Source organism: Falco biarmicus, chromosome 5, assembly GCF_023638135.1.
Source record: "Falco biarmicus isolate bFalBia1 chromosome 5, bFalBia1.pri, whole genome shotgun sequence".
NCBI lineage: Eukaryota > Metazoa > Chordata > Aves > Falconiformes > Falconidae > Falco > Falco biarmicus.
The window spans coordinates 4,174,226-4,201,910 of record NC_079292.1 but is presented as its reverse complement, the minus strand read 5'-3'; positions in this window follow the sequence as shown (position 1 = coordinate 4,201,910).

The following is a 27,685-nucleotide window of genomic DNA, read 5'->3' as shown; positions in this document are numbered from 1 at the left end:
GGGAGGCTGGCTGCTAGCTCTCTCCTAGTTGTGCTCCAGGTCAGGTGCAATCACTTGGCCTAGAGGTGGGGAGGTGGTGCCTTCCTGAGAACAATTGAAAGTTCACCCTGGGAGCAGTTTCTGGAGTGTTTCACATTGAAATCCAGCTGTTGGTTGCTGCTGAAAAGATTAGTCTCTTTGCCTCCAGCTGCATGCTCCCACCCCTTCTGCGTCTGCTCTAGCAATGGAGAGCTAAACTGAAGTGGGTGCCAAGTGCAAAGGGAAGAATGGGTACTGCATCAGAATAAGAAGAAAGTAAAGAAGCCAAAGAACCCTTCCTAGTGAGAACTGACAGCTAAACCAGATTAAGTATAATGAGAAAAAGCAATGTGAGATTCACAGCAAGGAGGTAGCCTATGGGGAAATTGCTGGCTGAGGTGTTTCTGAGTCAAGTAAAGGGAAGGAAAAAGCAGCACATCAAAGATAACAGAAAGAGGGACCTGTTTTTTTATGGACAACTGGAAGACAGAATAGGGTTCCTGCAATCTGGGAAGTCAGTCAAAGCAGCAGGATCAAAAACTAGCAAAGGGGAAAGCATCCCTCCAGTAAAGATATATATGTGGGGGTTTTAAAAGTCATTGATTTTACTATCATTCACCCTTTTTCCTCAAAGTGAGTTTATTCTAGCTTCCATCCTAATAAAAATTTTCATTAAAAGTTGAATGTTCTTTTATTGTTTTGAGAGTACTGATTAGAAGTGCAAACACGCCCATTTCTCAGATCTGGTATAGACAGGAGACTGATCCGGTGCCTTAGCATGGATGCATAAATATGCATGATCTAGGTTTAACAATTCCTCAAAAGTTAGGCAGGGACTTTTACCATATAAAGTTATCACACCAAAAAAAACTTAAAAAGAGCTAGTTGGTTTGACTGTCTAGTGTAGTCACAGTGAAGCTAATCCTCAGGGAAAAAAATGCTCTTTCTTTTATAAAAAATAGGTCCTTTGCAGCTAGACACCTCTGAAATCAAAACAACAAAATTAAAATTATTTGGGAGTCAGTAATAGTTTTTGATAACTCCTTCTTAAAAGATGATTTGTTAAAAATTAGATCTGTAATAAAAGGGTTCAGCTGACAATTTAAAAAGATCCACTTTGTTTTTCTGTGAACAACAAAATGTGTCTGATAATAACTCGAGGTCTAATGTAATAAGAATGAAAATATTTTTCCCTCATAATTTGCTTTAAGTTCCTCCTATATTTGCTCCTAAGTACATCTACTAATCAACTCATATATTTACCAGAAATCGAAGTATCCGACTTCAATATTCATATAAATGGAAATCCAGGTGTAAGTCTAATAACTGTGCATGACATAGAGTTATTAGCTGCCTTTCATATGCTTGATCACCACATACATGATGTATCATAATCACCTCTTTCTGAGTCTTGTACAAGTTCAAACAGTAAGTATTGAATGCTGAATAAATTTGAAATTTGTACATAAGTTACATGTTTATTTTTAATATTGTTTATGAGAAACAAATTTCTTTCTGTGTTGCCTTCAAGTGACCATATAAGGAAAGGTCTTAGAAAAATAAGCAGGGTGCCATGGTCCATCCTACCAAGTTACATGGAGCTACCTCATGATAAAGGACAACTTTCTTTTTCTTAGGGGACATCATAGCATTTATTTTACCTATTAGAAAGCTCCACAAGTGCAAGACTTCCTGTTGCTCAATCCTAAATAAGAAAATTCTGTACTGCCTCAATATACTTGCTCTGATTATAGATGCACTGTTGTCTTCTACAATCTCTACAAATTCAATTCTCTACCCATACAAAACAATGAAGGTGCATGAATATTTTATTACTCCATTCACATCTGAAAGAACTCTGACTTCTAACACTAGCTTACCAGAGTTTTCAGTGCTTTAAGAAGTTCACAGTAAAATTACAAAAGTAGAATCTGTACCAAACTAATAATAATTAGAACATCTAATGGATACTAAACAGTTTTGGTTGTCTAAAAGAAAGAAAAACAAATTTAAGTTACATATTCTGTGTAACATAGTATTTAATATGGAGACAATATATATGGGAAAAGAGGCACAGCAGACCTTCAAAGCTTTAAGCAGAACAGTTCAAAATAGAACAAAACCAACGCGAAAACATGAAGATGAAATTATACGACTGTCATGATGATGTTGTTAAAACATTTCTTTAGGAGATAAATAATGAACAAGATATGAAAGACCTTAAACTGAGTCAGATCAGTCTGGAACTGACATAATAGTACAAAGAAAACTTGGAAGTCTGTTTCAAATTCATCTTCGAACTATTTCTGAAATATTGTTTGTTTGCTTCTGATGCTGGTTTTGTCATCACTGCTTATTGAGGCTCTTAAAATCATTCAGCATTTTATATGGTATATCACGTGAGAATGGCAAACTTGATTTTGTTGTATGTAGGATATGTTTTTGGTATCTTAAAGAAGTGTATTTTCATCTTCAGTGAGGCATTCATGAATCTCTACTTAACAGAAATAGAAAATGGTTTAAAACCTAAAATTCAACCCAGTGCAACTTGCTGCTCAGAGGTCAGGCCAGGCAGCTCATGGCTTTATCCAGATGAGTCTTGAAAAGCTCTCAGGGTGGAGAGAGTCTTCACAGTATCTCTGGGCAGCCTTTTCCACAGTCTTCACAAGGAATGAATTTCTCCTTATCTTCAGGGAGACAGAAGGCCAAGACTTCAGCTCACCCATGCACATGCATGGACCCCTATGGACCCTGTTGATTCAGATCTCAACTTGTGAACTGACTTCTTGGCTTGACCCTGGGCCTTTCTAGTCATCGTGGACCTGTCTAACCATCACTGGGTATTTTCTGACCCTGGTAACCCTCACTAAGATGATTCTGATCCCAACTCGCTGACTTGCAGTCCTGGTGCCCTGATCCTGACGGAGCCTCCAGCTCCTGTGGTACTCTTGACACTTTGTGTTCCTACTCAAGTCCAGGTGGCTGTTGTCTTTCTACTGCTGCTAGGGTGCTCATCTTCACTTTTCTGTCTGCCAGGACCTCCACAACCTTTCCTGCAGAGCTGATCCCTACCACCAGCCCCCAGTCTGTATCGCTGCAAAGAGTTCTTCCTTCCTGGGTGCAGGAGTTGGCATTTTCCCTTGCTGAATTTCATAAGGTTCCTGTTCCTCACCCATCCAGCTTGTCTAGGTCCTTCTGCTTCAGGTAAACTAGGTCATCTCAGTTTGGTGTCAGCTGCAAACTAGACTGAGACTATGTATCATTGCCTCTCCCAAGTCATTAATAAAGAAGTTAACCAAGACAGATCTCAAAATAAAGCCCCTGTGGTACTCCACTTATCAGCCTGCAGGCTGAGAAAACCTCATTAACCGTGGAATTTGATCATTTAATCAATTTTTTACCCATCCATTTATCTACCTATACAGGCTGCAATATCCTAGTTTGAATACAGGAATATTGTGGCAGACCATGTCCAAAACTTTGCCCTATAAATGATATCTATGCCTCTTCTCTCACCCACAAATCCAGTCAGCTGATCTTCAAGGCCAATCAGGTTGGTCAGACATGATTTACCTTTCAGTAAGTTATGCTGACTGTTCCCAAACACACTCTTCTATTTCATGTGCCCAGAAATGTGCTCCAAAGAGATTTCCTGTTCAGTTTTTCTAGGGACCAAGGTAAGGCTAGCTGGTCTTTAGCTCCCCTGGTTTACTCCTGGACTTTTTGAAGATGGATTTTTGAATGTTTCCTTTTCTCCAGTTGGAGTCCTTCCCCAAGTCTCTATGACTTTTCAGACATGATGGAGAGTGCCTTGCAAGGACATCAACCAGTTCTCTTACCACCTTTGCACGCAGGCTGTCAGGTCCCATGGACTTATATGGGTCAAGTCATATCAAGCAATCCTGGACTTGTCTTGTATCTACTGCTCGTTGTTCATCTCTTGGAACCATTTCTCTAAAGGCCTGGCCAAAGAGGTCTTGTTGGAAAAGACTGAGGCAAAGAATGTTTTGAATACTTCAGCCTTGTCTGTGTTCACTATAACTAAATCATCCACTCCATTCAGCAAAGAGTCCATGTTTTCCTTGTTCAACCTTTTTACCACTAATATAGCAGTTGAAGCTCTTTTTGTGCCCTTGATGTGCCTTCCAAGCTTCATCTGTCATTGAGCTTGGCCTTTCCTAACACCATCCTTACACGATACAGCAAGGTTTCTAGGTCCTTCTTTGTAGCTCATCATTCCTTCCACCTTGTGTATATAATAATAAAAAACTTGAAAAGTGTGTAATTTGCTTGATGTAAAATATCAAGAGAACTATGTTGTTTCTCTATTCTTCCATAGAATTTTACACTGTAAAAAGAACGGTAGTTTCATTGCTTTTCATCTCTATATGTTGTTGAAGGTGAGTGTATCTTGTACAGTATTGTGCATCCTCATGTTGATAAATTTGACTCTATGTGAACAAGCTGTACAATCTGTACAGCTTCCTATCTTAATAGAAGAGTATTTTACCTTTACTATCTAAAAATCTCTCTTTACTTTTTTTCCTAAAAATATATTTTATTGTTCCAACATAAACAAATGTTTTCAGCCAGATCTTTCCAGTCTCCTACAATATGAGAAGAAGCTGACTTTCAACAAAACTAAAAGTTGAATAACTTAATACATGGCTACTGTTTTTTACCTTCAATATAACCAGTGGAACCCAATACTGTAATGATGTGTTTAGCAGGATTAAAATATAGTCTGATTGTATCTAAACATGAACTTCTATAATAATATAATTAGGATTATATGATTTTATGCATATAAATATTTCTACTTTAGAACCCATTGTTAAAAATCCAGAGTTGAAAACCTGTTTTATAAACAGATTATAATTTCATTACGGTATCTGACACTGTTTAACTGTCAAAGACGAAGTAGGAAATTGATAGACTAGATCATTGGTCAAATTTAGTATGCAGCTTTGTTGTTTTCCTTTTAACACAGAGAATTTGTGTTTAATATTTATATTTTACATGGCACTAAGTAGCTCTAACACAACAGCAATCAAATCCCAGTATTAATGGCAATTTACATGATAGAACATTGCTTTCATGAATATAAAATAATTTATGATCCCTGCAACTACACTCAACCAAATCCACAGTCATACACCACAGCACCTTTGCACCACAGAACATTCCTTATGAGGAAAGTTAATTATTTCTTATTGGGGGAAACAGATTTTTCATCAAATGCAAACCAAGAAAGTTTAGGTAGAAAACAGTGGAAAGTCAGAACAGAATTTTAAAGGTTTTTGAACTGTTAATACCCTAGCTGTGATGATATATGGAAATGTTCATGAGAAGAGGTATATCTCAACTGCATACTATTCCTTTCTTCAACCAAACCAGAGAAATGCATTTTCTTTACAGAAATGATGGTTTTGGAGCACCTGGAATAGAGTTTTCTGTCATGACAGACAAGAGAATATTGATATGTAAAATGCAAATCCTGAATTTGACTAATTGGGGATCTACAATTGTAATCTGGGAAAGAAACCACTTTTAATAAAGTGCAACTTCTTGAGAAATCTGAAAGATTTCTCATCCAGTTTCACGGTGAATCTGAGAATTTTCAATAGAAGGCAGAGAGCCCCTCATCCCCTCAAATAGTCCCAGAGGCTAGAAAACTTAATTTGACATGCAGAGTTGCATTCAAACACTCCCAGTAAAAGTAAGTTAACAGTACTGACTTTTCAGTTGGATTCTTTTCGTTTAAATAAAATATCTAAGTAGTTGGTAGAACTGAGACTTGAACTTTGATCTCTGATTTTAAATTAATTTCTTACCCACCAGGTTGTTTAGAGTTTTTTATTCTTCCACCCCTACACGTGGGAAAATGAGGGATTTTAGAGTTAACATTCTCTAGGGCTGTTAGGTTCCCAGAGCATTATAACATTAATAAATGAATCTGTTATTGTTTGGCTTCCGAAGTCCCCTGGGAAATGAGCAGTTGAAATTATCATTGTTATTTATTTCCTTTTGAAATGAGAATGTTAATAAATAAATTTCAAGATTATTTTTCATGTGTAACGTAACAGTTCTGAAAAAAACCTTGCTGTTAAGATACATTGCTTGGTGATTAATCTTAAAATGCAGGATTAAAATAATCAAACAGCATGCAAATATGAAACTCATTTTACAACTCTCAGGCATTACTTCTCATTCGCAGGGCATAGCATATAAACAGGATCTTAAAAGACTGAATTGGTGCCATTTTGCCAAGTCACAACCATTTCCAAAGAATGGATCTTCTCCAAATAATAGCATTGTCTAGTGCCTGCACAGTATCTACAGCTGCACCTGTTAATTATTTTCTTCTCTTCCTGAAAGCAGATGTCAGATTTACACCTGTAGCATGACCAAGGCTGCAAATATTAATTAATCTTCTACAGCTAGTGACTGAATGAGCCTGACTGGCATGTACAGCACTGGCAAACACAAGCTTTACAGCAAGTAGCTCCACAGGATCGATTTGGCAAAAGCTGGTCAGGGATACATAGTTCTTAAACACTACCTCAATACAGACTGGAAGGCATGTTTTTCACTTACACTTTGGTATTTGCTACACTGGGCAGTCAAAGCACATATTTGAAAGAGGTGAATGTTTTGCATTGTTTGTATATATATTTTTTTAAAAAGAAAAAAAACTTTAAAAAGTAAATCTTTCACTCATTTATCAGTGGGCTGCACAGAAAATACACCTTCCAGAAAAAAAACCCACTATTGATGGCTTTCATGGAAAATATGATAACTCTCTGCTACGTATACTTATCAATGTTGTGGACACTTTTATTACATTTTTCAGTGGGTTAAGCCTGCCTACAGAGGCTGTTTTCAGAGAAAGCAAAAAGGAAGAAAATTATTGAAATAATGGATTCCAATCTGTCTAACCTAGGCAACTCATGTACTAAAATTTTAAGGTTCTAAGGGCATATTCATCCTAAACACATGTCTGTGGGAAAGGTAAAGAAGAAAATACCTTTGAAGGAATAAAGAAGTTCTTTTCTGCTAACTTAGGTTCCTGAAACAAATCCCATCTTGAAAACACACCACTGGCTAAAAGAAGTGAAGTTTGGACTAGATAAAAAGACACTACAGCTTTGTGCAAGGAAAAAATTACAAAATCTACAGGATGCCAAAACTTTAATAGTTTTTTTCTTAGGTAGGGAAGATGACTCTGTCATCAGACAGATTGTGGGGCTGCTGTTGCTAATATTATACCTATAACAAAGCTGCATCATAAGGGATAAAACAGTCTGGGATCCAGCCTGAGCAGAGTCAAGAGGTGAGAGAAGCTTCTCCCATACAAAGAATGGCTGAGGGAACAGCAAAGGTTAAGTAAGAGCTTGTTCCTAGGCACACCTACACTGTAAACCGTAGCTCTGCAGCTACAGTGGTGTTTCCTGTAGCATCTACCTGTTATATTTCAGACACAGCTACCCTTCAACTATCTCAGCTCATCATGCAGCCCTTGAAAAAGAATGATAACAAACATGGCAAAGGTTAGGGGGTTTCCTAGTGAACTCCTGTTCACTAGGACTTGACAAACTTTCCATGCAGAGAATGGAGATACACCAATTTTGCTATGATTTGGATCATATTTCCCTGAAGAATAGATGAAAAACTCATGTCAATTTTCACAATTTTGTGGGGCAGAGCTATTTGGTCAGGAATAACGATTCCTGATCAAGCACAGAACAGTTGATGTACATCTACCCTGGAAAGGGTTATTGCTTAGAAAATGAACAGCTATATATATTCAATGGATCATGAAATGTAAATAGGTTTGAATTTTGAATGATTATTACAGTTTATTGCATCATAAAAGCATATTCTTCATCTAATTCTAATTCATCTAATTCATCTAATTCATCTAATTCTTTAAACCAAAAAAACAAGCAGTATGGGAAAAACTCTAGGTAGTATAGGTCTAGATTTAAATTTCTTTAGCTCAAAGTTTCCCCTGCGTAGAACAAAATTTCACTTTGGAGATATCTGTAGAATTTATTTGCAATGCTAATTTAGTGAATGCTCAGATGGTATTGGCTGTTAGATAACAGTACTGAAATAAGTAGGGAGTGCACTGCAGCTGGAGTGTAAAACATGGACTAGGAGCAATTTGTCACCTCTGAGACTTGAATAAATTCATTCACTGTGGCCACCAATACTGTGGGAAACTGTCCATATTGTGTTTTCTTGGAGCTCAGCAATCCAATCTGTAGGCATTGACCAAGAAGGTCTCTGTTAAGTTGCAAGCTTGTTATATCCTGCTCTAAAGCAGAGTTAAACCCTCTATGGTCCAAATCTCCCAAAGTGCTGATTGCAATCACTAAATTATTGAGCTGTTGAATGTAACAAAATGGAGAAACATACGATTAAGACCTTAAGAATAATTTAAACACAGATAAGGGACTCATGCCACCTTGAAGAAAAAACAAAGAAATCAACTTTTGCTAAGAAGCCACCTTTGCTTCCATTTAAATAATCAGTTAGCCCCAAAGAATGGATATAAGTTGCTCCATGACTTCCTTAAGCTCACTATCAGAAAGAAGACATCAAAACTACAGGGGCCTTAGCTCTATGTGCAAAGGGCATGGCAGTGGCCATGATTCCAGTGCTCTTTTGTTAGCTTTACTGTTCACTCCTCTATTCATCATTTCTTTGTCTTGTTTAATACTCTGCTCTGCTAACCATTGTCAATACCTCTTTTATATGTCCTCTACCCTTGAATGACCTTGATTCATCTAAGAGGATGACATGATGAAAAAGTAACTGTTCACAAAGAGACAACAAGGATGCTCACAGAAAGATTTGTAACAGGTAGTCAGTCTCATAGATGAAGAAGCTGTGATCTATTCTGAAAAAAAAAACCAAAAAACGAAACCCACCAGTCTCTGGAAAAAACAGTTAGCAAACCCAATGGTCCTGTTTGTGTCTCTCTAGCCTTCATACCGTATACCCAGTACCTGTGCATTTAAATAATGCATGTTTCTTACGCCTCTGGATGCATTCCCCTCATTACATTAATTCTTACCAGAAAAAAAAACCTCTAGCCTCTACTTTTCAGGAGGCCAGCCTCAATAGGTGGTAGGGTATGGCTACACCTGTCCAATTCCATAAAACAACATTAAATATGACTAAGTAAAATGCATTCATACTGTGTTTTTATAACTAGACCATTTTCTTTATATCATTTAGTCTACAGTAAAACCACTGTTTTATATCCGGGCAGATGGTTGCTCAATTTTGACAAATGTCATAGTTGACTCAGCTGCGTGGGAGCTACTGCTTCAGTATCGCGGGCCAACCCAGGAGAGTGGGCCCTTATCCCTTTGATGTGAATACCACTGAACATATGTATGAATATAAACGGCTGAGTAGCTGCATTGAAAAATCACTGCCTTTGCTTTTGACGAGGATGAGAGGCAGCTATACTATATAGAAAATTTTCTTCTTGCCTGCAAATAGTCAAGAAACTGTAAATATGTTAGTCAGGAACCAAGATTACATGATTTTAGATTAGATGCACTACAAAAGATAAAAGTAGCCTTATTCTTGTGTATGTTTTGAAGGCTTTCAACTTCTCTGAAGCCTCATTAACTATATATTGGTTTTTATCATAATGACGTTGGCAATTTTAAAGTTACCTCAAGTCACATGTTTTCCAAGATATATCCAAAGGAAAAGACAACTTATGCCCCTTATTACATGAAGTATCCAAATCCTGATCATGCATATTAGGTATTTTCCATTAAAATATTGTGTATTCCTTTAAAATGCTGTTTGAAGTGTGGCTTTAATCAAAACTATAGTATTTTTTATATAAAAATTTGAAAAAAATATGCAAGTTCTTTTATCCTTAATGAAACTTATAGAAATAATTTTATACTAAATTGTTGAAAGGCAGACTCATGGCCTGGCACTGAAAGGTTCTTTTAATAGCTAAGTTATAAGAAGCCATTGAACCAAAGGGATATAGCAAACCCTTAGCTACAGCATTGCAAATGTTGACACTCTAATATGACAGTAATTCTATCCATTCTTCAAAAAATAACTTTCGGCAAATGAAATATAATAAATGAGAAACCCACTTCAACATAAATCAATAAACTAAAAAGCTTGCTAAAAGAAAATAATTACTTGGCTGTAGTCTTTGAAAAGCACCTATTTATTTTGAAATCCTCTGAAATACAAGAACACAAAAAGGAATAAATCTTAGCACAGGAATAAACCTTCCCTCTTGGTTTTCATGATAAATTAATGATTAGCAGGCTGCTTATACATGAGGCTAAACAGCTGAAGGCTTAGAAATCAAGAAAAGAGTCATGCAGCCTTACCTCTTTCCTCTGAATTTTGTAATAAGTATAGTTTTTCTTGACACATTTGTATGCTACATGAGAAAGAAACTTGCTATGAAATTTGAATGTCCATCTTTCTTGATCACTATACTTCTAGTTGCATCAGCAAATTTGGCTTTCATACTTGGGTTGTATATCTGGTGAGTCTAAACCAGAAGCTAGCTACTTGCACTTGGTTTAATGGGGAGAGAAACATACTTTGGGGAAAACATCCTCCAATCGTCACAAATTTCAACTAGCAAGCATGTTACACCAGGACTGATCAGGTAACTGCTCATTCCGTGGACAGTTAATAGATTTCTTTGTAGATGCTTCTGCTTCTGAACAAATTTGGCAATAAAATGGGCTGAAATTTCAGTATCAATTTTAATGTTAAAGCCCACAGTCATAAAAATTTGGTCTTATTAAAAAAAAAAAAAAAAAAGCAACGCAAGAAATGTTCTGAAAAAAAATAATTACCCAGATTTTCAATGAATTTTCTGCTTTACATCAACTCACTCTATATCACACTCATAATAAAGATGTAATCAAATCTGCAGTGTTGTTGTGAAGCTTAAAAAAGAAATGAGAAAAAGGATACAGCTCATGAACTCCTTATTTAAGCAAAGTGGGGTCTAAATAAGCAAAATGCATTTCTTGGGCCTTTATCAGACCCAAAGACAACGCTGTTTACCTTCTGAGGTCATTTTGACAGATAATGCCATTCTCTGCTAATTACTTCACAACTTAACCTAAAGAAATAAAAAGATGAGGACTGTGAATTTTCCAATTTTTTCCATGAAGTATTAAAAATACCAAAATGTATTATCAGTGTTATAAGATATCTAGATATTTGATTCTCAGAAATATAAGTTTCTAACCAGAAACCATTAGAAAAGTATATTCATGATCACATAGTCTAAGTGTTGCAAATCGTGAGTGCTAAGTGACAGTAAGTCACTTTGATTAGTAAATTACCAGTCTTGCCTGTGACTATCAGTAACACAGGTGGATCTGGGTTTTGACTGAGTGTCAGAACAATGAAACCTGTTCTCCCATCAGTACAGTCAGAGGCAGATTTTTTGAAGTAATCCTCAGTAACCTCTCTTGCTTGCAAATTAGAGGTGATATTCAAATGGGTTCTTCTGTCCACTTTGCATAATTCACAACACCTTAGGATGACTCTTCATGAAGACCCAGAAGGAGAAGAAACCGGGACAGAATGACAGCTACTCGCTAGATCAGCCGAAGAACTTCTGTTATTAGTTATTCAATAAGAATGGAAGTATGAGAAGCTAGGAACTGTCAAAGGCAAATTATAGTAAAGAAATGGGAACCTGGTGGGCATACAGACTTGAATTGATGTCACCTGAGACTCCATGTTCAGAAGCCTACTTACCCTTGTTTAGCTCTAGTCAGCAGGGATTAATAGATGCTTCGAGCAGTTAACGCACTTGAAATGTGAATTACCCTCAAGTGATACAGCTTTCTGTATCATACAGCTGTCTATCACTTGGCTGTATAAGGAAGATATACATATATCAATTTTACCATCTCAGGCTTTTAAACCAAAAGATAGCAGACTGAAACAGGTTTATAATTAATGATAATTCTTATGTACCTAAGCCTTAAATTATTTAGCATACAAGAGACTATTGCTGGACAGAATATTTCAGAGTGGACAGATTACTGTCTACCTGTGGGGTAGTAACTTCTGTGCCATTATGGTATATACTTACAGAACACCAGACTTTTACATAAAATTAGGTTGAACACTTGATCAACATTTTGGAAAAGCTCTGCAGCCCTGGACTGACTACTTTCTTCAGAATAAATCAAATGTTGGTGTAGAAATGTAGGTCATTATTCTGTGAGCTTTTTCAAAGCTATAATATTACAAAATTCTATAGAGGGCCTGGAACAGGCAGTTCATTAGGTGTGGTCTATATTGATCTTAAATTTAATTTTTAAGATGTTTGAGGTATAGAGCAGTGACAGGTCATCCTCACATCACTGAGGGATTCAGTTGTGTCTAGACCAGAAGAAAAAAAAGCTATTGATCACACTCTACTCAAAAGGAAATCAGTGCAACACACCTGTAAAAGCTGTGTCTTCTACTTATAGCACAGGCTGAGAGAGCAACCGAGTACCCATGTCTACATGAAAATTCTTCTCTCCACCAGCAGTAAGCCTACATTATGAAAGAAATACAACCCTTTTATCACTCACAGCCACAGTCTTCTATGCAAAATATTTCCAAAGTCTGACAGCAAAGAGGCAGTGGAAATTGGACCTCTTTTACAGACTTGCCTATTCCTCTGGGAATGAAAACAAGGAAAAATATTCCCCTTCTAAGTAGAAAATTCCAGACTAAAGATGCAGAAAAGATTCTTCTCTTCTGAAAGAGGATGAAAGCTATGGGAAATTATTCTGAATTTTTCTTGTACCATCTCAAAAGGTGGAACCTGTTGATAAAAGCTGTTTCACATCATGTCACCCAGTCAATATGGAAGATAAGCAAAGTCTGGTCTTCTACATAAACTGAAAAAGTTCAATATGGAGCTTCAGAACACTGATTTCTTCAATGTTGCTTGGTTTTTCTCCATTTATGATACCTAAATCTTTTTCTTATGGCATTTTTACTTTCCTGTGAGGTGAAAAGTAAAGTGATCATAATCAAGAGTATTCCCTTAAACCAAAGCAGTAGGAAAAGCAGTAGCCTATGAAATCTTTCAGGCCTAAATAGTTCATACCATTGGGTCTAGGTGCTCAGGGGTTGTCAGAGTCAGTGAAAATGAAGAAAAATTTTCTATGAAAGTTAAGTAATGTAACCAAATATAGACCACTTTGTCTTCTGGAGACTATAAGTTCACTAAAGCAGCTATTGTGCTGTGTCAAGAAAGACAGCAGTTTCATATTTATAGGCTGAGTAAATAGCAGAGTGCACTTAGGGCTCTGAAGTATAACAAATTGGGTCCTAATGCCCATATCCTGGTTTGTGATTGAAAACTCTATACCGCTTCTTTATTCCAACCATTTTAGCCTGACAGTGAAGGATGACAATCTACCGCCTGGCTAGGTATAGAAAAGCTACATCAGGTGCAATGTGCTTAAGCAGAGCTGGTCCGTACTAAGACTTGGCATTTTGCAGGGTTTTAAGAATGTAAACAGGCAGATAAGATGTCAGCCCCTGTGAACATCTTAAAAAGTGCAGATAAAGTAACGTCCTTATCATTTGGCTTCTAAAATTATCAAAATTCTGCCTGTTGAGATCTTTAAAGCAGGTTAAATGCTAACCTTACTCTGAGCTCTAGATTAATTTAGAGACCCTGCAGTCGAACTATTAAGCAGAGAAGACTATGTGGCAGGTGAGGCCAGCTTCTAAAAAGAGGATATTTTTCAGATCCCACAGAAGAAATGTTAAAAGCAGGCACTACTGTGTAGCCAGGCAACATGATGAACAAGATAGGTAGGATAAGAGTGAAAGAGAAACTAAGCTTGCACAGAAGTAGATGGGAAGTAATTATGGCCTTGGAATGCTAGCTATTTGTGGAATTCTAGTCTTCCTAAAAGATAAATTTAAAGCTGTTGTCACTCCGGAATGGTTAATTACTCTTACGTATGGTCTCAATCATGCATTTATTCTAAACATGTGTTATATTATGTTTCTTTACATATAGCAGGATGAAAATGAGAAGTGTAGTACACAGAGACACTTCATACTGAGAAAGGAATGAAAGAACAGAGTTTAAGAAATCACTTAACATGTCAAGCATTACATGTGACACCTCCTCAAAAAATGTAGTGCTTTCATAAACTAATAGTTGTGGTAGTACACAGAAGACTGAAAAGAAACTAATCCCATTAAACCAGCCGTAAAAAGTTTACTATGTTCATATTATAATGACAAGAGATACTTTATACAAATTTTTGTCGCATCTGTAGATTGGGGCAACAGCACATCCTGTTTAGTCCAAAGTGCATTCTCAGATTATCAGAGTGATAACACGTGTCAATGTAAGATTCTAAAACTATCTATGCAGTTATCACACGGTCCCTGAGAGGAAGAAATGTATTTCAGGCAGTAACAATGATCAGGATAGATAAGTGGAAGCCAACAGGGAGCACATCAAAATTCTGAGATTTCTTGGAAGTCTAATGTCAAGGGTTGTTCGGCTTATATGCTTCAAGGAAAGACAAGGCAGAACAATCTACAGGAGAAATTTAATATGCATGAGTTGTTAGGCACATAGTCTCATCCAAAAGTGGATTTAGGTGACTGTGATGGAATTCAGGTATCTGAAGTTGGGATTCATCTGCCCTAATTTACTGTTTAAACTTCTAAATTAAAACTCCATAGTCGATGGCAGTAGAAATAGGCAATTCAAAGGGTAAATTCTCTAAAGTACCTACTTTCCCACATAAAGGATGGTGCTATCATCTTTAATATCTGTGAAAACATCTTATGCAAATAATTTCCTGATAACATCTCCCTTTAGATAAAGAAAAAAGTTACAGAAGTACTTTCCTACAGTTTTAACATGCAATTCACTACTGTTTTCTTATCTGAACTATGTCTAATTATTTTCCTTTTCCTTTTTTTTTTTTTTTAAACAAAAATGATAAGTTATCTTAAATATGGTTTGTAATACAGCATGAGTAAACGTGAAGGGAGCTGACAATATTATGACCAGAAGACATGAGCTTTTAAAACTGAATAAGGGTGTATACATGTACTCAGCCTATTGATTTTACTTTACCAAGAATAAAGACATTACTCACAATTCTGTCACTAACAAAAAACTTCTGTTGAGAACTCTAAGTGGGTACAGTGAAGCATCAACAAACCTGTAAAATGACCTTATTCAGAACAAGCAGATATGGAGTAACAACTTTTACATTTGAAGGAAAATAGTATCGTCTAAAATCAATAGAGTTTGGTAACGGCTTTAAAAAGAAACATGGAATCTTTTAGTAAGAATACATTGCAATTGGGTCACGACAATGTCACAAACAGCTCAGCCTTCCTCTGTTATCTGGATGTGATCTGGCACCATTGTGTGCTTATCTTGACAGATCTCAGTCATCTTTCTGACATGTTATTCTTATAAAAATACATAAATTACTATGATAACAACTTTTCAATAAATATCTCTGTGCTTCCAATTGGTTACAAAGTCAATGCATCGTATATCTCATCTTTCATGTTCTAAAGAGTTTCCTTTTCTCATGTAAGTAATGTTTAAAAGTAAAACTGTACTATTAAATTTGCCCAGAGGCAAATTAAAATATTATCCATCAGACATATCACCTACAATTCTTGCACATCCCTAATACCTTTTTATCTTATTAATGCTAATTTCTTTCATCAAAAGACTGGTGAATTTGCTTCTTACTTGTTTCCATGGAACTGGAAAACAACTTTCCACACTGTAATCCAGCAATATACCTTTTTAAAGATCAGTTTATTTCTATCCCTGCTGCTAATTACAAAACTGCTTATTCAGTCTACAGCTCTTCCTTTTGTTGCTTCTCTATGTTGTGATAGAAACTCCTATTAAAAAGGAAGATCCAAAAATGTTTTTTTAAGAGATAATTAGACACAAAAGGCTGTGCTTACCAGTCTGTTACTCCACTTTTATACTGGTGTAATTCCACTGAAATCAATGCAACTACTCTAGTATAATAGAATATTGTTGTTGTAGTTGTTCAGAACCAAATTTTTAGTGTTTTGTCCATTTCGATTTGTGCAGATTAGGGGTTTTTGAATGTCGTTTGAAACTGATTGAAATATTTCATGCTATGACCTTTGCAAAATAACAGTATCTAACATGTATGAACATTCTTACTGAAGTGATTGAAAACATACCAAATCACATTTTTTTCTAAAAAATAATGTGTCATAAAATGGATTTCTTCCTACCACACCAGCCAGAGCAATCTCCACTTAGGTATGTTTGTATCAGTCTCACTGAGACAGGATTTTAGCTTTTTTTGAGTAAGTGGTGTAAATGTACAGGAGGGTATGTTTTCTGTCTTCTGGTAACTTTAGGGTATTAAGAATACTTCCTTTCCCACATGAGAATGCAAGTGGAATAGGAATGAAGACAGAGTTTTCCAAATACACTTAGCAAAAATGATACGTCTCACGCCATTAATTCCTGCTTAGAAAGGTCAGACCTGCAGTTCTTATGCTTTCTCTCCTATCATACACAAACACATATACACTTTAGAATTGATTAGGAAGCTTTGGACCTCAGCGGTCTTCTGGCTGAAAATTTAATTCAAAATTATGCAGCTTCATGAAAATTCTGACTTCATTAAAGCAGTAAATTACAGTAAAAATGCATTTTCCCAGAAATATTTTGACCAGCTTCCTGGGCAGCGGCAGTGATATTTTTCTCTTACAAATTATTGGGAGCAATAAGTATTCTTTTTTGTTATTGTTGTTGCTGTTATTATTCTTTGAAAGCTGTTCTTCTACAAAAGGTACATCAGGTTAAATGACAAAAGAGACATTTTAATTCTGATCTTTCACCAAATCTATGATACCTCTTCACAAAAACAGTTTGTCTTTGGCCTGGAACACTGACTGGCAAACTCCCAGCGTGCAGCACCTGTTTCATAGCTCACAGTGAAGATTTTATAAATACCTTACAGTCATCTTGTGAAATCATTCATTTCATGATATGACTGAAAGTCGTTCCTGAAATTATAGGCATTCTATTACACTATTTAACTGTTCCACTGAGTCATTATATGAAATGCCTAAAAGTGTTGGGCATTTCATTAAATGGCTGATGTCAGTGCTTCAGTCATTTAATGAAACTTAGCATTATGATATTCTGTTCACTACTGCTGTTAAAACATCTTTTTTTTTTTCCCCACGGGAAACAATGTCCTATCAAAGTCCCACTGATTCAAATAAGCAGACATATTTGTCATGTACTCCTTACCACCCCTCAGCTGCTGCAGGGCTTGGGCAGAGTGCCTTTCCTGATTTTGCTCAGACAAACGGACCTCCTCCACTTTTGCATTTGTATTCCTGGGTGGTTATTTCTCAGCATTTGTCACTTAGAGAATAAGGAAAATTGTGGGGAATATTTTATTTTATTTTATTTGTTTATTATTTTTATTTCATTTTATTTTATATTTAGCTAACCCACACCCAAGTCTGCATTCAGACTTGCGTAGTCAAGTGCAGCACTAATGAGACAGACAAAGTAGAAAGCAGAGATAATAAAAACACTACTGTAACTGACCTAAGCAGAATGGGTCCACAGAACAGTTCAGTATCATAAAAGACATAGATTGAAAAGGTCTGAAAGGGATTAGTTTGAAAAGTAAAATCTGTCATGGGAAATATTGTAGGAATTAATTGGGTTTGTGTCCCAAGCAGCTTCTTCAAGGGAGGAAAATATTAATGATAATCTTGTTTCATTGTTTTGGAGCTCTACTGCTGGCAACCAGGATTTTGTAGAGGCTGAAGGAAATGTAAAATAAATAAATTCAAATGTTACAAAGCCAAACAGAATAGCTGATGTCCTGGTCCTGAAAACAAGTAGTTATTCAGTGTTACCATATGGCTGCAGAGTAAAATATGAAAGACTTTGTGATTTTAGAAACAAAATTATTATGTAAATACTTTCAATTTTTTTTTAGGTTAATATTCATGATTAATCAAGAACTGAGTATTTCCAGTAATTGCATACAATGCCTAATACTGTTATTAATTGTACAAACCACTCCACTAGCCAACCAATAGCAAGAAAGCAAGTAATAAATTTCAAGAGGAATTAATTTCTTTTTTCTTTTTTTATGATATGTTTTTGACTTTGTCACATCCTTGAATACTTACGACTTCTTTTTCACATGCAGCTGAATTTGGTAACTTTCCAGGTATTCCATAGGTGAAAAATAGAAAATAACAGAGCATGCATGAACCAATTAATCAAGAAATTAGGATTAATTAAAAAAAAAAAAAAAAGGAAATTACATACAGATGGATCTTAAATTCTACCAAGTGATTTGAAATAACAGAATTCTTACCAATAAGTAATGGAATACTCTACATGCACAGTTATGATATTTGTGAATTACTCCTAAAAGAGAAAGCAAGATAAGTTGTAGCTCTCATCAGGCATTTTAGAATTTTTTTGTGTATATACTGAATAAGGGGACTCCCACTGAAGCCAGCTTAGTTGTTTATGAAAATCTCTTCCTATAATCATGCTGCTAATGGTTGCCTTTGCTCATTCACAGTATAAGGAAATTAACATGAGGTGAACAGATTTGCACAGTAGGAAACCTATGTAAGCAGACACCATTTTATAGTTGTTTGACTAATTTGGGGACATTTGCGAAGAACACCAGGCACAGCTTTTAATATTGTTATTTGATGTGCATTACACTGAATTTCTCTGCTGTGAGCATGTTAGTTGAAGACCCAACTCTGCAATTTTTATGAGAGCAATACTTCATTGCAGCCAATAGTTTTTCCTGCACTAGGATGGTAGGAGGGAATCCTTAAAAAAAAACTTAAATTTTGCAGAAATCCAGTTTTCTTTTTGTGTCTATATTCATCACACTGTGCAAAAATTTGTTAACTTCCTATGAAATTATTTGTTAGCTTCCTACGGCTCAATTTCCACAGTCTTTGCTCAGCTGGATTATATCAGACATTTCACTGGTTTTATTAAAGAGAACTGAAATAGTGGAAAGCACAGGACTTACATCTACAGCACTGAAATCTCATCAGATTCTTATACCACATTTATCACAATATATTTGAATATCATCCAAGAGGGCATGAAAAGGACAATGTCCTATCATTTAATTTCAGCTATTTAAACGCATCTATTTACATGAGTTTTGCTGTTTCTTGTTTGTGTTGGAAAGTTATCTTTGAGACTTGATCAAGTACTTGAGGGAGTTTCTTGTCTTGGACTGACTGTCTGGGTCTAAAGGTTGTTTGATGGCTTTATATTGGCTATCTATAATCTCCCTGCGTTTCATTCACTTTCTACAAACGTAATGCAAAATCTAGGAAAATCCATGAGCAAATTTCTCTTCTACTGTATTATTATGTCAAAGAGGAAACGGTTGAAATTCCTGAGGACCTACAGGAGACAGTGCCACCACTACTCAGCAGCCCAAGGGGATTGTATAGATGAAGTATAGTTATAGCCATATTCTTGCAACTGCTTTTTCTTCTACCCTTCTGTTTTAGCAAATGGCTGCAAGAATGGAGTGGAAGGCAAGTACTACAAACAGATTGCATTGTAAATCGTAAGCACATTTGATCTCCCCAACAACCTTGTGCACATTCTGCCTACAAATGTCAGGAGCAGGCATGATGCCTCCAGGTTAGCCACATTTCTTCCTCCTTCCTCAGAACAGAATGTGGTCTAAAAGTCTTTATTAAGCATTAAGATTACCATGTTTGAGTGATTAAAATAACTCTGTGTTGTCATTGGGACTGCCAAGAGTATTTTAGATCATATCCAGATTTATAGCATCCTGAAAAACTTATAAATCATATGTATTTTTTAAATGTCATGTTAACATATTTTACTACATTTTATTGTATATATTTATATAGTCAAATAATGCAGGCCTTGAGGAAGACAAATGGAACAACTCTGCCCAAATAGGTTTATAAAATTAAGTCTAGTACTTTCTTATGGTACTTCTAGCACAAATAACTTTTTATGTAACAGTTGTGAGGCATAGCACTATTCATTATGAGTGCAGAGCTCAAATGTTAAGTGAAATTGAAATTTTTCTGTTAAGACTTTGTAATGGGTGCCTGGGTAGAAATTATTTTGAAAGCAATAGTTAAAAAGAAAGAAATCTGTTCTCTCTTATTTTACTCAGTATGTACACAATTACTCCTACAATGAAAGCAAGTTAGGTCTCTAAAGCATATAAGATTGAATTCTGTTCCTGAATGTTCCTACACAAATGGAATTAGGCATATTTCTCTAGAGGAAGAAATCAGCTGCATGGAAATTGTGCTGCATGGAAGAATTAAACAGAACAGTATGTCTGAGGAGGCAAAAAAAGTATCTTAAAAATTCCATGATACAGTTCTTAACATTTCCTAGCATTGCATTTATGCTCAGTAGCAAAGCTTCAGCATTGCTCAGTTGTTGTAACAAAGAGTAGAATTGTGCTCTGCTCGGTTTTCTCAGAGAATGGGCCACTTAACAAAACAATGCTGTAAGTGAAGAGATAAAAGTGGGCTACTAATTTTACAAATGATCCTCCTCTACTGCCAAGTACTTCAGAAAGTTGGCATGAGCCTACCAGCAGGAAGTATCCCTGTGTGCAATAGTTCCTGAAGAATGCCAGCTAGTGCAGAATAAAGAGGAGTCTGAATGTGTCATGAAGAGGTTTCGAGCACAGAGGGCCAGATATAAGGCTATGGAATTACACTAGGGATGCATTTGGATCAGAGTTTTTGAACTACCAGTTAACAATCTCTACTAGCAGAGCTGGGCATAAAAAGCATCTGGTTGTTTTGGAAAGAGGAAATAAGAAGTAGTGCCCCAGAAGACACTAGTGAGAAAAGCTTTTGCTCTTAGCAACTTTGTGTTAGCTGAACAAATTTGTGTTCAGGTTCCAGCCACAAAAACTGTACACTGGTAAATGGAAGTTGTTGAAATAGGACTTATTAATCCTGCATCTGCTGCCCACCCATTTTCTTTCTTTGAAACAACCAACTTTACAATGTCTGTTTGGTGTCATAACAATTTTATTAGATTCATCATAGAGGCATAGTTTGCAAACTGAATAATCAAAAGGAGAGCTAGGAGAAAACCAAAACGAATAAACAACCAGAATATCTGACTGAACTGCAGCAGACACAGAAACAATCAAACTGAAGCTTTGGGCAGCAAGAAAAAAATTAAAGCCCAGAAGGTGAATGAAGGTGAGCAAGAAAGATCAGAGACTACAAACCATAGGAATAAGTGGAGCAATTTGATAAAGCTCTGTGGAAGTGCTTAGATATTCTTTCTCCCAAAACTCTTCTTGTTAACTATCCTTACAGTGACTTGCATTTACAAACATGCAGAGAGCACTGCATGTCTTGCCCAGCCCACTGTTTTGACTCACACTTGCTGCTTTGTTAGTAATTTCTTACAAAAATTTGTTTTTAATACACAATTATTTTCTGCCTTGTTTGTCTTCTGCAGGAAACTATTTTCTCCATCTTTTCTGTCTTCTTTTTCCAGGAGGAAGGCAGCAATCACGAACAGGGAGTGGTGGCTTTCATTCATCGCAAATGTCTCAGGCCATGGGCGAATGTTTCTTCCTCAGCATCACCACTGAAGGGCATCAGGAATCAGTCCTCTGGTTTTCGCTCGCTCGGTGTTACTTTGCCTCTTCTCCAGCTGCTCAAATGAACTCATGGTTCTGTCCATGAGCTATATTCAGGAAAAAGGAAGCATATTTGAATGGCTGTTTACAGACATATCTTGTGAGCTAAGAATGATTCATTTCTGTTTGTCTTTTCACCAGAAGAGTTAGTGTTGAAAGAGAAGATAAATCCTTTTCCTTGCTCCTTTGCAATAAACCCTGCATTTTGAAACAAATGCACAGATTCAATGAAAATAGGACCACTATAAGTCTTCTCAAGGTTTCCCAGCTATCTGACATGCATGCACAGAGAGAAGAGTCGGAAAAGAACTGAAGATTGGTGGAAAACAAAGTATCCAGAGAAGAAAACCCCCCAACAACTTTCTGTTTTGATGTATTCTCAACACTTAATTGGATCTTCACCAAGGCTTTTTCATCCCGTGTTTGTTCTAGCTCGCAAAGGAAAAGAGAGTAAAGGAGGTGGTGTGGGAAGAATAAAAAAATCTGGAATAAATTCTGCTGAGTCTGGAATAATATCGTAGCTTTGCAGGACTTGTATGTCATGTATTCTGAAGGAAAACCATGAATAATTGAGCAAATAAAATGAGTAGAAAGAAAATACATAGATACGGCAAATTTTAGGTCAGAGGGCTTTTCAGAGTTATCTCCTCAATTTAATCCTCACTCAAGCCCCATTTTGAAGATTTAGGTGAATCAGAGGCTCTGTGATTGACCGTCTCTATCAGACAGAATTTCAGAACTTCATCCCTTTATTAATGCCTTCCTTGTGAGACTTTTTTAATTGATACTTAGAAATCAGAGAGTAAGAGAACATGAAAGAGAGTTTTGATCACCAGTCTATGACATTAATCAGGGCAGAGTCAGGGAGGCATTGCTCATTAACAAAGCTGATCATTCAGTGCTTCTGCCGTACTCTCCTTTCCTCCTTATGTTTATTCAAACAGCATGCAACAGGTCCAGGTACTAACATGGTTTAGAAATGTCAAATGCTACTTATGCAAGCATCAAAATCAAGAATTATTTTTTACTGTGATTTCAGTCAGGAAAGTTGATTTTCCGAAAGCATAATAGTTATGGCTGACTCAATCAATGAAGGCATAAACAGCATTATGTTAAAGAGTGCAAAGGCATAAGGACGTCAGAAACAATATATATATCAAACTGTGTTCCAACACTGAATTTAGTTCTAGTTCTTCTAAGGAATTAGATTGAAATTAATGCTTTTTACACACCTCAACTGGTCATCAGAAGAGAGCAATCCCTATTCTTCTGCAGACTGGAAGGACAAAAGGGACTAACAGATAATAGCATATGGAGCTGTCTATAACCAAAATGTAAAAATTTAACCATAATATTTCTGTATAAAGCCTGGTAACTTGTGTACCACTGAAGCAGATCTTCCAGAAAAGTTCACTCATATCAAGAAGTGTTTCATCGTATATTTTCAGGGTTAAACTAATTACAGCAGTAAGAGTGAAAATCCAATCACACTTGCTATATGGATTTATGTCCTAACATTTCTAGTTGCATTTGATGTCTTACTCTTCCTGGTCCAACAAAGCTACACGGTGCTGCCAGAGAAAGCATCATGAAGTTTCACTCTTGGCAACAAGAGATTTATTTCAATAACCTCTTTCTCTAGTTGTTTTCCCAAATTTAGGTGCCCTTAGTCCAGAATTTGAATGCAGTTTTAATCCCCTGATAGCTGCACACTTGTTTGAGGGCCAGTCACACTGCAAATCAGGATAGCCTTGCAGAGGCTGCAGCTGATAACGGAGGCCAGTCAGGCCAATCTGACAGTCACAGGACCGAGGAAAAGGGCTCTGGGCGATATTTGCCTCCAGTCACAGTTGGGTCAAGTCTGTGAGGCTCTAGACATCTTGTGTCCCTAAATTTCTGGGATTAATATACTTGAAAGAATGAACTACACAACTAAGACAAATCATATAACACTTCTAAATTAATATCTAGAAAGACCAAAGTGCTTTATTTGAGGTCACGGGTGACATTAAGCAGCTAAATTCAGTTCTTTGCAGAACCGAACCATGGAATCTAACAATATAACTAACAGTTTTTTGGCAAAATCTGGGTGTCTAGACAGCTACTTAGGCACTAAATCTAGACATCAGCTTTAAGTTTACATTTGCCATAATCAGCAGAGTTCATAACTATTAGGACACGATAAAGATGGGTATTTCAGATACCTGCATATCTAACTTGTCTGGGCCATGTATCTCATCTACCTTACAGAAACGCCTCATCATCAACATTACAAAGTAAAATGAGAAGAAATGTCCTTCCAAAAATGGCCTCAAGACTGAAGAACTCAAGCAAATGGAATTTACAGGTAGCCACGCTGCAAATAGCCTAAATTCTGTCAAGAGCTGCATCAGGGAATATCTTAGACTTTGACTTTTTTCTAGGTTCTGCAAATGAAAATACTGAACACATTGTTTGGGAATTCAATTGTTAAAACTCACAGACAGCAGATGACAGACACCTTATATGCAGAGGTACATACTATTTTCTATTTTTATGCAGATAGCCGGTGGTCACCATTAGCTCCCTTCACTACTGTGCTAATAACTCACACGCTTCTAGGACAGTGACAGGGCTTCTATCCAAAATATCATCTCACAGATCAGGTGCAAAAGCATGGAGAGCGTCTGCAGCACTGCATAACAATGTGTCTGCCGCCTTGGCTGAAGTCTTGTAGAGCTGCCTGACTTTCACCATGAAACTCAGTGCAAAGACTGGAGGCATGTGATTGTGTTCCATCCGATGGAACGGCAGTCACTCTGTGTTGTGACAGTCAGTCATTTTCCTCCCAGATGAACAGATGTGCCACAGTCCAGGCTCCAACTGACACTCTAAGTGCAGCTTGAAGTAAATTCACAGGATTAGAGAGAGAGTAAAGAAAATTGAGTATCATCCTGAGCCAGTGTTGAAGGCACTCTACAGGAAATCCTGAGTCCTAATATCTGTTCCTCTTGCTGAATCAGTTTTTACCCAAGAATTTGTTAGCATATAGTATATGTGCAGACCCTGGAGCAGAGACCAGAGAAACTTAATCTTCCCTCCTCACCCATTACACTTTACATCATACGACATGATGTGAAGATCAATATTCTCAAAGCTGTAAGGAGCTCTGATACTGCAGTGACAAGGCACCATAAATACTGTGAGTAACTGCATTTCCTGCAATACCACTGCAATCTGAAAGAGTAAAATTAGTAACTTTTTAAAATTAGTAATTTTAAAATATATAAATTTTAAATATAATTTATATTTAATTATATTATATTAAAATATATATTATATTAAAATAAATATAAAATATATATAAAAAATAACTAATAAAATTAGTAATTTTTACCACATTATTTGGCTAATTCTTAGAAGAATAATATTAACAGAGATTACATGAGAATATTATCAGTATTGTTATAGATGGTAACAAACCCCTCCTGATCAGAGCAACCAGCTCACTACTGTAGGCATTCCAAGTCCTCCCAGCTGTCCCAGGGTGTTTGGTTAAGCTTTTGAATCTCTGGTTGAGCTCAAAGATGTGCGAGAACTCATGTACCTGTTCAGCTTTCTATTAGCTCTACATCTGAGGAGACTCAAGAGCAGAAATTAATTCTTTCAAAGTCAATTGTAGCTTACTGTCATTAAATTGGCTTGAGATCATTCTGCTTGAGATAATAACATATGACTAACTTAAACATTTTGCTAAACACTGCATCTTTCCCTACCTCATCCTTTCTTTTTAACAATCTGTTTGCTTTTGACTTCAGCTGCCAGAGCTGCAAGAATAGGAATATCTTAAACTTTTGATTTTTGAGAGGAGGACAGAGCTTTGATGATCCAAATGTGTGATACACTACTGTATAAACACTACCTGACCCTGAAGTGTGTCTTATCTGACTGGAAGGAAGGGAACCAATGGGGATGAAAAGGCAAAGTGGGAATAGTTGTGCAGCCTTTGATGGATATCTAGTTTCTACTCATTCAAGGTTGTTGCGGGTTTTTAGTATGCACCCAGAGCTCTCAGTTTCCTAAAACAGTACCGGAATACAAACACTGGCACTTGTGTGAGGGCCAATGCCAGCAGAATGTGTTCTGCCACGGAGGCAGGCGAAAGCAAGCGGTGCTGCAGAACTCTGTTCATTTTTCCTTGAGAATTACTGATGTCTTGAAGATCTTTACTTAGTGATATTTCTCTCCAAACAAGTTCATTTCAAGGAACATTTCTGAAGGGCAGTGAACTCTGGGGACTGTCCTGAGTGCAGTCCTGAGTAGTGACAGCTACTACTTTGTCTGGGGATGTTGCTATGTATTATAAAGGTAACATCAGGCTTTGGAAGCGTGAAGAATTGGAGGCACATTTACTTGTATTGGTGAGTATAAACAGATGCATTTGGATGAATCACTTAATTCAGTAAAAAAACCTGTCAGTTGCCTCTCAGTCTGGTCCATATAGACTGAATATACTTACGTCATTAAAAATGCCAGTAATGCCAATGACAATGAGATTGTATTTAGCACTTCATCTTTCCTAATGACTCACATGGATAATTCTTCCTTGAGATATCCTTGTGCTCACATTATTATTGTCTGTTTCAAGTCTTTCTGGTTTACTGTGGAATTTGCTTTTAAAATCCACTTTCCTTTATTTTCCCATTGTCCCTATATTTTTTCTAATTAGAAAATGAAACTATTTATTTCAGCCAACACCCATTAAGCTTCCAATATCTATAACTCAAGACGCTATTTTAAGAAGAATCTATTTGCTTTGAAGTGCTTCTTGGTCCTAAGAATTCTGGGGGAGGGTTTTCTAGATCACTTTCTTGAAGGCACAGTCCTATTTCCAATAAATTCAACTTGAAAACCTGTTCAGGCTCACAAAAAAAAAAAAAAAAAAGAAAAAAAAAAAAAAAAAAGCTAGTCAAGGATAATGACAGGTCTCTAGGAAAAGTTGAAAAATTTAAACAATCACTTCAGCTGGCATATCTTTCCTGTTTTGACAGCTGAGATCAAGAGCAAACAGGTTTCAGAAGAAAAAGCCTCAGTGTTTTAACAAAATGTTTAAATTAGTCATATGCAATCGTATCAAGCAAAAAAAACCCTTGAGCCAAGTTATTGAATGTAAGATGCAATTGATTTTTTAAAACCCTTCATTTATATTTTCCCATCTGAGATGGTGTTGTAATAGAAAGGTGTATGGATATTGAAGTTCTCACACCCTGGCTCTTCTACACTGGAAAAAAAAAAAAATTACAATGGATTGATTACGGGTCCTTATCTACTACTAGAGTACAGTGCCCAGCAGTAATGGACCTTTGACTTGAAAATGGTGTAGCACCAAGTAAAATCTTCTGATCATTAAGCTGATACCATGTACCTGGGGAAAGAAAGGCATCCTGAGAACTTAACAGCAGGGTTAGATTCCTTATTTTTGCCCGTTTCTTGGTTGCATTACTGACTCCATTTCCTGCTGCTCAGTCCTGACTTCAATTTATCTCTAATTCTGGTTCTTTTGACTGTCACTTCCCAATTTCTTTTTCCCAGCTTTAGTATGTTCTGCCCTGACACTGGCTTTCTTAGCTCAGTCTTCTCGTAAGCATGACTTCAATACCCTGTAACGCTAGTCATAGCTGTGACACTCACTACTCAAAACTTCATAGTGTGGAGCACTTCAGATATCTTTAATCCCCCTCTTGTTCTGTTGGAAGAACAGGGGACCGGTCACAGCAGACCAGCTTTTTTAAATTTTTTTAAATTTTATTTTATTGCACACTTTCTGTTCTTTGGGTATTTAAATCACCCAGATACAGGACATAGATATGGTATTTTATTTAAAAATAAGAGCTCCATTTCTGAATGTAAAGCCTTAATTA